The sequence below is a fragment of the Cucurbita maxima genome, unplaced genomic scaffold (assembly GCF_002738345.1).
Source record: "Cucurbita maxima cultivar Rimu unplaced genomic scaffold, Cmax_1.0 Cma_Scf00062, whole genome shotgun sequence".
Classification (NCBI taxonomy): domain Eukaryota; kingdom Viridiplantae; phylum Streptophyta; class Magnoliopsida; order Cucurbitales; family Cucurbitaceae; genus Cucurbita; species Cucurbita maxima.
The window spans coordinates 602,446-617,773 of NW_019272078.1; the positions used below are offsets into that span (position 1 = coordinate 602,446).

At 40.8% G+C, this 15,328-nt stretch overlaps 1 long non-coding RNA gene across 1 annotated transcript; it reads left to right on the forward strand.

Moving 5' to 3' along the window:
- The first annotated feature begins 1,262 nt into the window (after window positions 1-1,262).
- LOC111472006 lies at window positions 1,263-14,182 on the forward strand. Its single transcript, XR_002715318.1, has 3 exons — window positions 1,263-1,275; window positions 1,736-1,739; window positions 14,112-14,182. It is a non-coding gene; the product is annotated as an uncharacterized LOC111472006 (long non-coding RNA).
- Window positions 14,183-15,328: the final 1,146 nt, after the last annotated feature.

Here is a 15,328-nt window from a genome sequence, read left to right on the forward strand (position 1 = left end):
GAAGAAGAATAGCTTGTAGGTTAGAAAGAATTCTGGTTAACCATGAGATTGTAACTCTCTTCTTTCTCCGAAGCTAGAGTTCTAACTGGGACTCTCGTATTACTACCTAAAGGACGATAGGCAGATAGGATTGATGTCAGCATTAACGCCCGGGTGAAAAGGTATGACTAAAATTTGACTAACTTGGCCCTAGCTTACTACTCCTACTAGGATAGTCGCAAAGGATGGCTAAGATAGCTAATAGCTGCTCAGCTCATATGGGTCTAGCCTTATTCAACTACCCGCACAGGAAAATAGAAGCACTAGGATAAAGAGGAACAACAGACGATAAAAACCGTATCGAACCTTACATCTATCTATAGTCCTCCGAGCGAGATTTTGAGAAGCTAAAACAACAAAGAATGAATTAGCTCTATCAAGCCCCGTTTCCAGAATAGGAAAAGCCAGGGGGGGAGAGGATAATAGCGGATGTAACAGTAGTGGTGGCATTCTCAACAGCCTTCGTAGCTCTATTGTCCAAGTCTCACTAGGAGCCTATTCGCATTCTAGGAAGAGTTGAAACAAGTTCGAGGAACGGTATCAATAGTAAGTAGAGTTCATACTATGTGATCTTTGCCTTTCTTTGTTTTCTCAGATATTTCCTATTTTTCAAGCGAGCTAGTGAAGTACCTCTTAGCTTAGGAAAGTGGGTTCTACCAAGCCAGTTTTAAAGCGGGGGCTCTAGGACAGTTTGAAAGTTTCCCAAGGAATATTGATATTGAAAAGAGCAGGTCCAGCAAGTTTGTTTGAAAGCCTTTAAGCATTCCCCGGTGCTTATGCACTAAAAGTCTATGTCCCTGTATCGTCTATTAAGGTTACTTCTTTAATAAGCAGCTTATTTTCTTTCAATTATATAATAGCTAACCCTTGAAAGTACTTTTGATCTTCACCCCACCGCGTAATATCTCATGTTCTTAGATCAATGGGAATGGTAGAGAATTCACTCCCCAATGGCATGAATAATCAGGCTTATAGCTTGACTAGTCTTCCACTAAGTTTACACCGTTCAACAACTTTGTACTGTAATTTTGACTTCCACGTAGCTACAGATGCGGAGCTAAAAGCTACAATCGCTTCTTAATTATACGAGAACCTAGGTTTTGTTTTTCTTTATACTACTTACAGAGAACGTAAGAACCTTAACCTCTTTGTTTCCCCTGCTTTAGTCGATAAAATGGAATCAATTTCCACTCCCTTTGTCATCTCAAACTATTGAACGATATCAAATCTTTCTATGTGAAGCTTCTATTCGAGGGCACTGACTCTCAGTCCATGTGCTGTAGTATCAACTTGCATAGGACCTTAACTAGACTCATATTCCAGCAGTATCCTCTTCTAGTCTAGCTTCGCCCTTCCCTGTCCAACTCATTCTGATTAGCTACCTTCTTCATTCAACTCTTGTCTAAGTTAGATATTGGATTTCATTTCTTTCAGTCTATGGTCCATATTTGAGTTCAAATTGAGCTTCTTTCTCGGATTCTCATTTCAAATGCAGAGTGCACCACCTATCTTTCTTTCCTATCCCTTTTCTTTGTGTAAGCTTAGATTGACCTTACGTAATTCGGTCCTTTCTTTGCAACTAAGTCAACATATAGAAGGTTTAACCGCTAGCAAAAAGTCTGGGTTATAAAGATCTCGACTGAAAGGGTAAGAAGCAACTGACCACTTTCACGATATAAATGAAGCTAGTTCGGAGTTTCGTTTCCGGTTGTCCTTGAATAGTCATTTAGAAAGTTAGTCTACTTTCTCTAAGGTTAGCTTTCAAGCTGGATGGAAGGAATTTGAATGTAATAATATCGATGCATACAAAAGTCTCTTCATAAAACATGTCCAAGTCTATGAACAAAATTGAGATCTTCGGAATCAAAAGCAATAAATGAGTTGGCCCCTTCCTTGTCTCCCCACTCTCTGGTTCACCTTTAGACGGGTCTATTTGAACACCCTAATATCTTCTAAGACACGATCAACGCTGCCTATCATTAATATCGTTGAACTTTAATCGGTTGATTTAAGGACGTGGTACTTCTACTCCACCCGTAACTGGCTGGTCTTTTCTTCTCTGCTTTTCCTAAGTTCGAATTGAAATAGAAATAAAAGAAGAAAACATCTCACAAACCAACCTAAATTTAGAACATAGTTAACAGCGTCTATAAAGTAGGGGCTTCGTACATTGTGCTGTGTCAGGCCAATGTGGAGATTTTGAAGAACTCCTATATCCAATGAACCACGGTGTATGTGTGCCGCAACCTGTTGTATAGTCAACCCAGCGGGGAACAGATAATCTTGCCCGCTAGGCATATTCAAATCAAGATTGAACAAAGCCATTAGGAGTTCGCCAATTTTCTCCCGGACAGAGTCGAGCGCTAAGTCTCCCAAGCGCTCTTCCCTTCCATCTTATGGGGAGTAAATCCGGGCAAACGTCCAACCCTCACACGAGAATGGCCAAGGGAAAGGACAAGCTCAAATTCAATATAAATTGTTGAGTCAGAAAATATGCAAAATGGAATAATCTCAAATAGACCAAGAACAAATTCTTTATCAAAGTATGGAATAGATAACTTATTATTATATAAGAGGCACCAATCCCAATCCAAATGGGAGTGGTTTTTGAGGCAGAAGGGATGTCCTCCGGTAAGCCTGGCTGCAGCTCAGCTCCCTCCCCAAAAGATTTTCAATGTTCATATATAGAAAGAAAGGAGGCACCTCTAAATTCAAGATAGCCATTAGAATTTGGCAAGTGAAGATAGACAAGAGTTTATTCCTATACGAAAAGGGTCGTGCTACCCAGGTCAGGGGTACTATATATACCTTCGACTTTGTTGGCTCCAGAAGCATTTCCCTCACCCTTGTTGGTCAAAGCCTTGCTTTTATGCCCCGATCGGTAACGTCAATCTTTTGACAAGTTCCAAAACTTGCGCCAAGCTATATTCGCCCCAGATCACCGGGGATTTCTCCTCCTTTGTCATGTAAGCGGGGACCCGAACCCTGATTAGCTTGCACATGCAGGCTTTCCAACTCGGGAAAAGCAGCTAGCACAAAACTCACATAGTCTTTTGGTGAAAGGTGTTTTTAACTCCTATCGTGATTGATATTGAAAACCACCAGAATGATGCGGCTCTAGACTTATCAAAATCGAAGTATAGTGATCTGCTTTAACTGCTGAATGACTTCCAAGATATATTGCTTCACAATGGCTCAGTGTAAAAAGTCAATAACGACGAAGTTTTTTTGTGCTAGTTTTCTCAATTGAATGAATTGTGATATGTAAAATGCTGCTAAAGAACACATGACCAAGATACTCTATGTGTTATTTTGGGGAAGATCAGCCTGAGGTAATTTCCTTAGTAGCTTTGAGCCGTTGAGCGGCGACCCTTCTACTCGGCACCATTGGATCACTAAGGCTGTCTGTGTACCTTTCGATCTGACTTACTAATTTTCTTTTGCCATATTCCTTCCACTAGAGGAATTTGACCTATCCCAACAAGTTCTACCAACAGCCTATCCTATTCTCTACTCCCGAAGAGCCTAGACTAGACCGGTCGGCCGTTGAATGAACGAAGACTTCCCTTATCCAATGCTGTCTTTCAATATGGAAACTCTTTTCTTTCCTATTCTTCCATCTCGATGCTAACTAAAGTCCGAAGGACCCCTAAGGGGTTCCAATCTTCCAAATTAGAGAGCATATCCTATTAACTAAGGAATCCCTTTTCTCATGGAGGAGCCCGTCGCACTTTCACTTTTTTCGCTAGCATGATAGATAAAGAGCTGTGAGAAGACAATCAGGGTTTCCGCATATTCTATTAACAACACACGGGGAAGGTTTGGCGAAGGTGTCCTTCTAAGAGGAACCGTACCGTTCTACATATGCGCCATGGCCAGAATGAAAACAGAGGGAGTCGTCAAAGAAAGATAACTACAAAGAAGGATGTCCCTATAACTGATATGGAAATTCTTTTTATCCGGCCAGAGAGAATGAACGCCCAATCCCCTTTGGCATACATCAACTTCGCCTTTCAATAGATGAATATTTTGTAATATGTTTGCTGCTCAACCGATCATTTCTACCACCTACTTATGCTCTCCCACTTTTCTTGGCTAATTTTGGCGAGTCAAAGTTCTTTGGTTTCAACGGATAAATAAGAAGGAAAGATGGACCCGGGGCTACGTTCTTCCTCGATCCATGAAAGTACATATTGTACTTGTTATGGAAATCTTGTCCAAATTTGAAAGATCCACTTGACTTGTCCAAAAAGAACAAAAAATATGGATAAATGAGCGCGAAGTCATAAGTTCTCTCTTGCGTTCTTGATCGGAAAAGAATCAATCCGAAAAAGAAGAAGAAGAAGAAAAAGCCCATTCCGGAAAGGAGGATCCGCACAAAATCGATAAACAAAGAAAAAAGCTTGAGATCAATTCCAGTTGATTCTCAATCCCCATGGAAAGCTCTTCATGTCCTACGAAAAAAAAAAAGAAGAATGAGGAAGAAAAAGAGAAAAGAAAGATGAGACGAATCGAAATCAGCGAGTGCAATTCTCACGAGAAGCAGAAGCGCCTCCCTTAGCTAAAACTCGTTAGGCTAAACGACAGACACATTTGAAAGCTGAAGCGCAGCACCCAGAAGAGTTGAGGTGGGAATGGCAGACAGAGAAGAGATTAGAAATTAGAGAGAGCACAAAGAAGTGGTTTGACTCAAAAGCGCTAGAAAGAGAGATTAATGTGGACAGATTCCAGTGGCATTTCGCTCCACAAGAGAGAGAGAGAAGGTTCGCTTTTTAGGCTTGTGAAAGAAAGAAGAAAGAAATTTGCATGAACCTTACAAGTAGTGGGCAATGAAAAATGCAAGCATGGTTTGGGGAGGGATTTGTTTTTACAAAGAATCGTTCAACAACTCTCATCTTTGGATGATATCAAGAGAAGAGAGTGACTTTACCGTTTTCCTTTCCCCTCAGGTCTTGGATCGCCTACTAAATCTCTTTACGTTCTCCGTTTCTGGTCAAGAGAAAGTAGGAGTAGCGGGTACTATTGGCGAACTCTTCTTGCCCTCTTCCTATATTTAGGGGGTTACGCGAGAAATGGCTTGAATAGGGAGAGGGGGAGTCGTGCCAATTCTCTCTCCGGGCCAACCTTACACAGTGAAGGATTCATTCTTATCGGAGCGTATACGAGCGAGTGGAGCCCAGAGAAGGGGGAAGCCCGACATAGAAAAGAAAGATCGTCGCTGCTAAATGGATTTTTGTTTCGGGCTCGGGCAAGACGAGAAAGTAGATATTCTACATTTTCTGTGACAGGTGGTTGTCATAGATAGGAGCGACTTTCTTGTGGTAGTCATTTCGAATGATCACCCCGAATGCAGATTCTTTCCACCCCAATAAGCAAGTCACAGACAATAACTCAACCGGACATGAGAGTTTCTTTTCATCCAGCTCAGGAAACCTTTGCCGAACCGAAATCAGATCTCAGATTGATTGAAGTCGAAAAAAAACCTATTTGGGGGAAGAGGCCCATTCACATTTTGTCCAACTTTGATAATGAACAGATGTGGAAAATTGCCTATCAACCAATGATCATTCTTTTGGCAAGTATTTGACGATTAAGATTTGATAGAAAGCTTTTTGATCCCGGAGATTTTGGGCCGAAGATCAGCACAGATTTTGTCTTCTTTGGTTGGGTGGCGGGTGGAGAATTAGAAAAAGCATTCTTTGCAGATTTGTTGCACTTTCTTAGTCTTTCTTCAAGACCTGGTAATCTACCAAGAAATATTGAATGATGATGTTCTCCCTTTATTTACTCGATGTTTTTTTCTTCCAATTTCGGGTATTCGTCACCTAGCTCCACGAGAAAAGGAAAAGGATAAGAAAAGGCGAAACGTTCGTACAAAGTCAATCTCTTCCAAAAATTCTAATAGTCTCACACAAGAAGCTCCCTCTCATTGGAATTGTCTTTCCTCCTTTCGAATGTGACAAAGGGAATTACCTCTCCATAAGAAAAAGACTTTCATAAGATGGGCGGTCGACCCCCAAGAGTTCCAACGAACCAGGCCCCTTACCCTCAGAACAGAATAGAATCTGAAACTTCTAGTGACTTAGTTAGTCAGTCATGCAATGGAGGATTTTGAGAAATGCGCCCGAATGTCCCCCCTACCCCCATAAGACTCTCGAAAAAGAGAAAGAGGTTCATCAATCAAGTCTTTCTTATCTTCTTTCATGTGGAAGAGGGTCATCCATACAGAGAATTCGACAGACAAGACTACGGCGACACCTTATTCTTTTCTTCTTTTTGTTTTGATGTCTTTTTTCTTTCAACCCTTTAACCACACTGACTTTGGAATGAAGGAGATCTCGACTTTGCTCAAAGAAAATTATCCATGTGGCGAACTATTGATTAGAAAGACGAACCGGTTCAATCGAAAGACTGACTTCTTTCCCCCCTTGGCCCTTGCCGCCTGCAAGAGACTTGGTGGCAACAAACCCCACGTGCCCCTTTGATTACCCAAAGAACAATTAGAGGATTGATTCTTCTTTTTGAATTCGAATTTTCCTTCCTCTTTTGTTTTACCCCAGGAGCTACAACAAGACAGACAGATAGGGGACTTTTTTCCTCTTTCGATAAATCAACAATTTCCCCATTTGACCCACTACTTTTCACCAGTGAAAACTCCAGTCTTTTTTCGTCACAAGAGTAACTAGCTTGCTTCTATGCTCTCTCCTCAAAGGAAGGCTTGACTTGCTCCCCCGCCGTGGTCGTCCTCCTCGGGGTTAATCCGACCCTCGCGATCGATTGTCCTTATTTATATGGATTTTCTTTGATCGAAGAAGAAAAGAAAGATCGACCCCCTCTTCTCGTCGAGTTTCTTTCCCCTCTCCCTATCGATCGAACTACTTTACCGAGGTGAAAGAATAAAGAAAGAGGAGAAAAAAACCAAGAGACACAATAACCGAGTTTACAGTTAAAGAATAAATAGGTGAAATCAGGGGAAGAAGACGAGCAGAAAAGCCTATCTTACCTCGTGAAAGAATCAAAGATAAATGAAAGCGAAAACTAGTACTCCTCATGAACCTCGTAAACTCTTATTCTCTTACCTCCTTCACCTTTGAACCTTATTTATTAACCTGACCTGACTTCTTACTGTTACTCTGAGCTTTCTCCTGAACCTGAAGTAAAGACGAAACTCAAGCTATTTAAAGAACCTTTACTGTCGAGTAAATCAAAGAAAGAAGGGAGATGACACATTATAGACCATTAATTATCAACTTTTATCCTCTGTCTATTTTTTGGGATAGAATTACCTATAAAATCGTCCATTTGATATGTAAAAGAGTGCAAAATATTAAATGGGACTGATTTCATCCTTTTTCAAGACCATCAATAAAAAAAGCTATCCTCTGCTATTTTTTTGGGATAAAATCCCCATAAAAAATGTATTTTGGGCAATTTTTTTCCATTTTCCTCTATTTTTGGGTTAAAAGAGTCCATTTTCCTAGATTTCATTTTTTTTCGTGTAAAGATCATCAATAAAAAAAATCTATCTTCTGTCTATTTTTTTTTGGATAAAATCGATGCTTTACCTTTTTTTTTTTTTTTGCTATTTTGAGCTATAGGTAATTCTATATTAAGTCAAGACTCAACTCAACAAGATGAATGAAAGTTCACTGTTAGTCAATCCTCAACCTTCACCTATTTATTCTTTCACTCTAAACAACTAGGAACCTTCACTCTTCTCTTTCTCCTTCACCTATTTATTCTTTTTCTTCCAAACTTGTACTGTGCCTATTCAATCCTGAACCTTTACTGGAGAGTAAACTCAATGACTACTGAACGAACCTTCTTGAACTCGGTCTGTTTGCTCCTGAACCTTCAAACACGAACTGCTTCACTCCTCTATTCTATTACCTGACCTATACCTATTCCTTCTTTCACCTATTCTTGAACTATAAACTAAGACTAAAGCGAAACCCTGGACTATTTTATTACTTCTACTTCTGAACCTTCTTGAACTCTTTTTCGTTGACCATTTCTTTGAAAAGTCTATCTTCTGTCTATTTTTTGGGATATTTTAGGCTAGAGGTAATTAATAAGGAAAGAGACCTTAAACCTTCACCTCGGCTGGCTTCTCTTCTTCTTTATTCGAGAACTATAAACTCTGTCTTCGTCTTCTGACTTTGACTCTATTAGCAGAAGTTATTGTATTGGATTAAGGAAGGAAAGCCTAAACTCTCGATTCATTCGACAAAACTACTTCGCTTGCTTTGCCTCTCCCTATTTTGTTGGTCATTTTCGTCTTTCACAAGGGAAATAGGTTCAGTAGCTAATTAATTGACGCCTCTCTCTATTTTTTGGTCATTTCCGTCTTTCACTCGGGAAAGCATATGAAATTCATTCGAGAGAGTTTACGTAACAGGAAGGCAGGAATTGGCTTGCTTGCTTGCTGGGCTGGCTTGCTTGCTTGAACTCAAACACTCCTTTTATTCATGATCCTGAACTGGAAGGAAAGAAAGAAAAGATCATTCACCTGCCCATTCACCTATCGATTGAACAATTCCATTTCCTGAACCTATCGGTTGAACAATTCCATTTCCTGAACCTGAAAGTGTTGAAAGTCAAGACGAAACGAAAAACAAGATGAAACGAAAGATTAATTCGAGTTTACAGTGAAAGAACAAGAAAGAGTAAATGAATTAGATTAGCTACTGAACCTATTTAGTGAAAGAAAAGAGATGATTGAGACAGAACTGGCTGGCTTTCTTGCTTGCTTGAACTCCTTCCCCTTTCTTTCTTGCTTGCTTGAACTCCTTCCCCTTTCTTTCTTGCTTGCTTGAACTCCTTCCCCTCGTAAACTCTTGATTGAGTCTTTCTCTTCTCCTTCTCCTATTGATTTTTAAACAGTGAACTGTAAACAAATACAAGGATGTTCGCTTCGCACCTGAACCTATGAGCTCTTGTCTTAGGAGGACTTTCACGAGGGTTTCACTATTCATTCTTTCTCTTCACCTTCTTTCCCTGAATTTCTTCTTTCACTGTCAGTCAATCCTCAACCGAAAAAGAGCTAGCTACTGAACCTGAACCTCGACTTCTTGATCTGATCTTTGTCTTCCTTTGATTCAGCTTGAAAGACGAAACAAATGAAAGAAAGAGAAGCTCATGAACTTGCCCCTGAACCTCGTAACCTCGGTAAAGTGTCTTCGCCCCTAAACCTTCAAGTGTTTCAAGGAAAGACGAAAGAGAAAACCTGAACCTGCCCCTAAAAATGTTGAAAGTCAATCATCAAGATTAATTCTTGAGCTTCCCCTTCACCTGAAAGTGTTGAAATTCAAGACTCAACATTCATTCGATTTCACTCGGTAAAGAAGCTGTATGAGAATCAGGTCAAGCCAAGCTCCTTTTCTTTTCCGATATTCCCTTCTTGCTTTCACTCTTGAACGAGGTAAATAGGTTAGTTACTTCTGTCCTTTACTTTACGGGCTCGTTGCTGTGCTCCTGAACCTGTCCCTTCTATCTGTGATTGTGAGTTATTCTCAGTTCTTGTTTGTTATTATCAGTTATTGTGACTTATTCTTTCACTGTAAACTCAATCACCTCTCCAACTCGGTCTCTCTCATGGCTTCGCCCCTGCCTGGACCTTCTTCACCTGCAAACAATCAGTCTTCGTCTTCTTCCTTATCCTCTCCCTGAACTGTAAACACTCGATTCATTCTCCTCCGATGCCTTATCCTTTTTCCTTCTTGCTTTCACTCTTTGACTCTCCTGCCTGTAACCAAGGGAAGCCTCAAGATTCATTCTCCTTATTTCCCTCGGTAAAGCATATGAAATGAATTTACTCTTTCTCCTTAACTAGGTAAACTAGGTAACCTAGGTAAGCTGGATGAAAGGTCAAGCTCATGAACCGAAACCTTCTTGCTTTCACTTATTCACCTTTTCCTTCTTGAACAGATCTTTCTCGTCTCGCCGCTACTTACTCCTGAACCTATACCCATTTATTCTTTAATTGATCTTTGTTCTCTCCCTTAGTACTTCCTCATTCAGCTTTTCTGATCGATATTACCTTCCCTTCACCTATTTATTCACTGTAAACACTCAAGCAAGATTCATTCTAGTTTACGAACTTCACTCATCTGATTGAACGGTAAACTAAGTCGAAAGATTAATGAGACTGAACAATAAGGAAAGAATAAACTCTCAATTAATGAGATAGAACTTGCATATTCAATCCTTTTCCTGATTTCACTGTCAAAGAATAAGAAAGATGAATGATCCTGAACTATTGAACCTGAAAGTGTTGAAAGTCAAGACTCCTTATTCATTCTTTCTCTTCAACTTCTTTCACTGATCTTTCTCCAGAACCTGTCAGTTGAACAATTCCCTTCCTCCTTCCCCTGCCCCTCTATCTTGTTAATTTACTCGACTGTAAGTAAGAAAGATTCATTCGACTGATTCGCCTCTCCCTATTGATTCGTTCATTTTACTAGGATTGAACTAAACTAGGTAAGCTGGATGAGAAAAAGGTAAAGCGACTGAACTGAAAGGAAAGACTTTTGATGAATGAGAACATATGAAATCCGATTCCTTCATGATCCTTCACAGCCAGGAAAGAGGTAAACTCCGGAACTACTGAACCTGAAAGTGTTGAAAGTCAAGACTCCTTATTCATTCTTTCTCTTCTCCTTCTTTCACTCTGTTCACTCTTGTTGAACTATTCTTTCACTGTCAGTCAAGACGAAACGAAATCCGAAAGAGAAAACCTTTGACTGATTGAACTCGTGTAAAGACCATGAATTCGAAAATGCTATCCTCTCCCTATTTTTTTGGTCATTTTCTTCTTCTTTCACTCTTTAAGATCATCAATAAATAAATTCTATCCTTCCCTGATTTTTAGGGCTATAGGTAATTTAGCAGGATGAGTATCAGAAGAAAGATTAATTCGACTGAACAGGACTATTACTTTTTCACCTTCCCCTTCACCTTCAAGTGTTGAAAGTCAATCCTCAAGATTCATTCTCCTTAACTCATTGTTCCGTTCGAGTTCGTTATTATCAGTTATTGCGAGTTATTCTTTCACGAGGTAAAGTAAAGCAGCTGAGGATTGAATTTACTCTCACTTCTTGATTGAACAAGGTAAAGCTGTTTGACGGTCTCATTGTTGCGCTCCTCTCCCTTCAAAGACTCGGTAAAGCTCCTTCACCTATCGGTCTCATTGCTTCGCTACTTTACCGGACCCTGATTGAACTCCTTTTCCTGTCTCCTTTCTTTCATAGTAAACAAAGACTCCTTATGAATGAGACTCAACCTTAAACCTTTTCCTGATTTCACTCAAACAAAGATAAGGTAAAGCTCCTCTCCTTCGATCGATTCCTTTCCTTCTTAACTGCTTAACTGCTTTTCTTTTCTTGACTCTATGCCCTTTTTAACTCTAAACTGGGAATCTTAGCTCTGATCTTTATCTTTCTCCTTATTCTCTCAAACACTTGTTTTTCTTTCATTTTCGTCTCCTCCCCTCTTCCATTCCGTCCCGAAGAGTGACCGTGACCAATTCCGTCACATTTTCATTCATTCATTTGGAATCTGGGCTCTTGTCATTTTGATTGACTTATTTTTCCCTCTCCCTCTTTCTTTTTCTTTTTTGATTCCCTTGGATCATTCCTTACTTAAGTCCCATAGGTTTGATCCTGTAGAATCTGACCCATTTTTTCTTTGATTGAGCGAAAGGTACGAAGATTGATTTTTTGAAGTACTATGTTATGTGACATCCTCAGATTTTTCCTCTTTCTCTATCCCTATCTCGCGAGTACAGTGTTTGAATCATTAGAGAACCTTTTCGTTTGTATCCCTATGAATCGATATTATTACATTCCAATTCCTTCCCCCCGATATCTATTTCGAATTGGATCCTAAATTGACGGGTTAGTGCGAGCTTATCCATGCGGTTATGCACTCTTCGAATAGAGGAATCCATTTGATGAAAGATTCTGCCTTTCGTGCCTTGGTAGGTCTCCGAGATCCTTTCGATGACCTATGTTGTGTTGAAGGGATATCTATCCGATTGATTGCGTAAAGCCCACGGTAGCAAGGGAACCGGGCCAAGTATACAGAAACGACAGTTCTTTTCTATTCTCTATTAGTATTAGATTAGTATGAGTTAGTGATCTCGGCTCAGTGAGTACTTTCTTCCTTCCGTGATGAACTGTTGGCACCAGTCCTCCATTTTTTCTCTGTGGATCGAGGGGAAAGGGGGCTTAGCGGGAAGAGGATTGTAACAAGTGAGAGAAGGAAGGAGGTCAACCTCTTTCAAATATACAACATGGATTCTGGCAATGCTCGGAATGATTCATCCTTTCCACGGAGGTCAATCTTTGCCTGCTAGGCAAGAGGATAGCAAGTTACAAATTCTGTCGCGGTAGGACATGTCGATTACTATAAAATGAATAAATTCAGTCGTTAATGGTGGGGTTACTTACATACCATTATCCTCTTTGCAATGAGTATGTGTTCCGAAGAAAAGTTGTTCATTGGGGTCTCGAAGGGGCGTGGAAACACATCAAAACTTTGGAATGGAAATAGAAAAGAGATGTCACTCCAGTTACTTTGAAAATGGTAAGATCTTTAGCACAAGAAGAAGGGGTTGATCCGTATCATCTTGACTATGTTCTTCTTTCTCTCTTTTTTTTTTCATAATACCTCGTTGGTTGAGTTCTTTTCCTACCAGTATCGAATAGAACATGTTGAGCCAAATCGTTTTCATGTAAAACCAGCTTTATTTAGATTGGGAAAATCGTACGGTTTTATGAAACCCTATGGCTTGAATCCGTAGTCAATCCTATTTACGATACGAAGGAGCAGTTGACAATTGAATCCAATTTTGCCAATTATTTGCACGTATCCTTAATAATGCGAAAAGAAGGCCCAATTCCAAGTTGTTCAAGAATAGTGGCGTTGAGTTTCTCGCCCCTTTGCCTTAGGATTAGCCAGTTCTATTTCTAGGGGCAAGGGAAGGGATATAAGTCAGCGTTAGAGTCTCGCCTTGACTTGGCTCATCGGTTCGAGCCTGATTATCCCTAAACCCAATGTGAGTTTTTCTATCTATTTTGACTTGCTCCCACGCCGTGATCAAATGAGAATGGATAAGAGGCTCGTGGGATTGACGTGAGGGGATGGGGCTATATTTCTGGGAGCAAACTCCAGGCGAATATGAAGCGCATGGATACAAGTTATGCCTTAGAATGAAAGACAATTCTGAATTTGCTTTGTCTACGAACAAAGAAGCTATAAGTAATGCAACTATGAATCTCATAGAGGTGGCTTAGGAGTTGAAAATCAGCGTAGATCTGGAGATTCCCGAATAGGTCAACCTTTCAAACTGCTGTTGAATCCATGGGCGAACTAAAACATCTTAGTAGCCAGAGGAAAAGAAAGCAAAAGCGATTCCCGTAGTAGCGGCGAGTGGGAGCAGCCTAAACAGTGAAAACGGGGTTGTGGGAGAGCAATACAAGCATCGTGCTGCTAGGCGAAGTGGAATCCCGTGTGAATCAGACCACCTTGCAAGGCTAAATACTCCTAGGTGACCGATAGTGAAGTAGTACCATGAGGGAAGGGTGAAAAGAACCCCCGGGGGAGTGAAATAGAAGATGAAATCGTAAGCTTCCAAGCAGTGGGAGAAGACTAGGACTCTGACTGCATGCCTGTTGAAGAGTGAGCTAGCGACTCATAGGTAGTGGCTTGGTTAAGGGTCGGAGCCGTAAAAGCGAGTCTGAATGGGGAAATTGTCACTGCTTATGGACCCCAACCTGGGTGATCTATCCATGACCAGGATGAAGCTTGGGTGAAACTAAATGGAGGTCCGGACCGACTGATGTTGAAGAATCCGCGGATGAGTTCTGGTTAAGGGTGAAATGCCATTCGAACCCAGAGCTAGCTAGTAATCCCTGAAATGCGTTGAGGCGTAGTACTTGACTTGAAAACTAGGGGTAAAACATTGTTTCGATGCGGGCTGCGAGAGCGGTAACAAATCGAGGCAAACTCTGAATACTAGATATGATCTCAAAATCACAGGGGTCAAGGTCGGCCAGTGAGAGGGGTGTAAGCTTCATCGTCGAGAGGGAAATAGCCCGGATCACCAACTAAGGCCCCTAAATGACCGCTCAGTGATAAAGGAGGTAGGGGTGCAGAGACAGCCAAGAGGTTTACCTAGAAGCAGCCACCCTTGAAAGAGTGCATAATAGCTCACCCAAGATGAACGGGGCTAAGCGATCTGCCGAAGCTGTGGGATGTCAAAATGCATCGGTAGGGTAGCGTTCCGCCTTAGAGGGAAGCACCCGCGCGAGAAGTGGTGGACGAAGCAGAAGCGAGAATGTCAGCTTGAGTAACGCAAACATTGGTGAGAATCCAATGCTACGAAAACCTAAGGGTTTTTAAGCAAGGTTCGTCCATGGAGGGTGAGTCAGGGCCTAAGATCAGGCCAAAAGGCGTAGTGGACAGTGATCCATCCAGTCTACCCCTTGTTGGTCCCGAGGGACAGAGGAGGCTAGGTTAGGCGAAAGATGGTTATCGGTTCAAGGACGCAAGGTGTGTTTTTTACAGTTAAAGAATAGTGAAAGAAGGAAAAGGTGAAGACAAGAGAAAAAAAAATAGGTTCAAGAAGGATTGAATATGCTTGACCGAGTGAAAGAAGAAATAGAAAAAGGAGAGAAGACATAGATAGTGAAACCCCAGTTGGAAAGGTGAAGTAGTGATTGAGTTCAGTCTCTTTCCTTCCAATTGAATTACCTCATAAATGAACCTAAACATAGGGAGAGGCATCAATTAAATAAGAATAAATGGTTCTTACAGTCGAATTCATGTTTCATTTGAGAATCAATAGGTGAAATCAAAGGTTCAGTTAGTCGCTTCGCTTAATCTCATTTGACTCTCCTCGACTGTAAAGTCTCATTCATCTTGAGTCTTGACTTACAGTGAACTCTCATTCATCTTGAGTTTCGTCTTACAGGTCAGGGAATAAATAGCATATAGGGGGGAAGGAGCTTATCTCTCTTTCTTTCCGTCCTGTTCCGTCTCATTCATCGAGAGTGTTTACCGGAGAATTCTTGTTTCATTTTCTTCTCCATTCATTTCTTCTTTCACTGTAAAGTCTCATTAATAAGGAGTTTCGACTTTCCTTTCTTTTTCAGGTTCAGGTTCAGTAGCTCTCGGTTCAGGTTTCTTCTTTCATTCATTTACGACTGTAAAGGATGTGGAAGTGCATTGATGTATGCAGCTGAGGCATCCTAACAGACCAATAGACTTGAACCTTGTTCCTACATGA